The sequence below is a fragment of the Scylla paramamosain genome, chromosome 47, assembly GCF_035594125.1.
Source record: "Scylla paramamosain isolate STU-SP2022 chromosome 47, ASM3559412v1, whole genome shotgun sequence".
In the NCBI taxonomy this organism is placed as follows: Eukaryota; Metazoa; Arthropoda; class Malacostraca; order Decapoda; family Portunidae; genus Scylla; species Scylla paramamosain.
In genome coordinates this window covers 3,212,501-3,215,000 of record NC_087197.1, presented here as the reverse complement: position 1 = coordinate 3,215,000, position 2,500 = coordinate 3,212,501, and positions in this window count along the sequence as shown.

The following is a 2,500-nucleotide window of genomic DNA, read 5'->3' as shown; positions in this document are numbered from 1 at the left end:
TCTCTCTCTCTCTCTCTCTCTCTCTCTCTCTCTCCCCACTTTTCTCTCCCCTCTCTTGTCAGGAAGAAGAAAATCCCTCCTGTCTTTCTCTCCACCTGGTCACGAGGAGAGAGAGAGAGAGAGAGAGAGAGAGAGAGAGAGAGAGAGAGAGAGAGAGAGAGAGAGAGAGAGAGAGAGAGAGACACCTATCTTTCACCTCCTTTTCAAGACTCCATATTGACAAACATTGAAGGGTGTTGATAAAAAGACTGACCCTCTCTCTCTCTCTCTCTCTCTCTCTCTCTCTCTCTCTCTCTCTCTCTCTCTCTCTCTCTCTCTCTCTCTCTCTGAAGATTAAAGCTATTTTTATTATTTCATTATCATTGTTTTCATTTTCCTGTATGTGTGTGTGTGTGTGTGTGTGTGTGTGTGTGTGTGTGTGTGTGTGTGTGTGTGTGTGTGTAGTAAGTTGTGTAATTTAAGAACTTAGTGGCTGGGGCGTTGGTAATCCGGGTGAGAGGGAGAGGGGAGAGGGGAGAGTGAGAGGGGAGGGTGAGAGGGGAGGGTGAGAGGGGAGAGTGAGAGGGCAGTGACAGGTGTGTGTGTGTGTGTGTGTGTGTGTGTGTGTGTTTGTTTTCATTCTTTCACTTTTCCTGTCCATTTTTTTTTCTTTTAGTTTTCCTTCTTTTCCTCCTGTTCTTCTTCTTCCTTCTCTTCCTCCTCTTCTTCTTCTTCTTCCTCTTCTTCTTCTGCTTTTACTTCTTAATTTATAATCTTAATTTCGTTTTTTCTCTTCCTCCTATTCTTCTTCTTCCTCCTCCTCCTCCTCCTCCTCCTCCTCCTCCTCCTCTTTCCTACACGTACTTTATTTAATCCTCCATTTCTTCTTTTTCCTTATCCTCCTCCTCCTCCTCCTCTTCCTCTCTTCTTCCTCCTCTTCATTTTCTTTCGCTTCCTAAGATTAATTTCCTTCCTTCCTTCCTTCCTTCCTTCCTTCTTTCTCTCCTTCCTTCCTTCCTTCCTTCTCTCCTTCTCTCCTCTCTCCTCTTCTCTTTCCCCTCACCCACAACACAACACCAACTCAATGCTTGCTCCTCCTCCTCTCCCCTCTCCCCTTCCCTCTCCCCTCTCCCCTCTCCCCTCTCCCTCTCCCCTCGTCCGTCAGCTCCCAGACCAAAATCCTGACGTTTGTGTCTGTTACATTTTCCGCGTCTTGGTGAGGGGAAAAGAGGGGAAAAAGAGGGGAAAAGAGGGGAAACATAGAGGAAACGAGGGGAAACAGAGAGGAAAAGAGGGGAAAAAGAAGGGAAAGAGGGAAAATTATAGGCTTAAAGATGATGGAAAGATAAATAAGGAAAAATCTGAGGGGAAAAAATGAGGGAGCGAGTAGGAAGAGGAAAATAAAGAGGGGGAATAGAGGAGAAAAAGGAAAGATGAAAGGTTTAAAGAAGAAGAATAGATAAATAAAGGGAAAACGGAAGGATAATAAAAAAAGAGGAAAGGAGGAAAAAGAAAGAGGAAAAAGGGAGGAAGAGATGGAAAATAGGGAGAAAAAGAGGGGAAAAAATGAAGATGATAAGTTTAAAGAGGAAGAAAAGATAAATAAAGAGAAAACTGAAGCATACTAAGGAAATGAGGAAAGGAGGAAAAAGAAGAGGAAAAAGAAGGAAAAAAGAGGGAAAAGAGGAAAAGTGATAAGTTTAAAAACAAAAAAAAAAGATAAACAAGACAAAATTGAATGAAAAAAACGAGAGAGAACGAGGAAAAAGGAAACGGAAATAGGGGAACAGAGAGAAAGGAAAAAAAAGAAGATAGATTTAACGATTAAGAAAAAAGGTGAACATGAGAAAACAAGAAATAACAGAAAATTGAAAAAAAAAAAAAAAAAGGAAAAGAGGAAACGAGGGAAACGAGAGGAAGGAGATGGAAAAAGGGAAGATGAGGAAAAAATAAGACGAAAAGTAGTTAAGAGATAGAGGGAAAGAGGAAAAGAGGGAAAAAGCGAGGGAAAATACTGATCTGAAAATAATTAAAAGAAAAAAGAGGAAAAGGGAGGGAAAAGGAGAAGGGAAACAAGGGGAAAAGAGAGAGAAAAGAGAAAAAAGAGAATATAAGCTGAAAAAGGAAAATGACTAAAGGGAAAACAGGGGAAAACAAAGAGGAAAAGAGGGAAAATTACAAGAAAATGAAAGGAAAATAGGAAAGGAAAAGAGAAAAGGAGGAAAATATTGACCTGTTCTTCCTCCTCTTCATTTTTTCCTTCTCCTCCTCCTCCTCCTCCTCCTCCTCCTTCTCTTCTTCTTGTTCTTGTTCTTCCTCTTATTTTAATATCAACTCCTCCTCCTCCTCCTCCTCCTCCTCGTCCTCCTTTTCCTCCTCTTCCTCTTTCTTTCCCTTCTCTTGTTCTTGTTCTTCTTCCTCTTTTAATATCACCATCTCCTCCTCTCCTTTCCCTCCTCCTCCTCCTCCTCCTCCTCTTCCTCCTCATTCTTTGCCACCATCACTATCTTCCCCCTCCTCC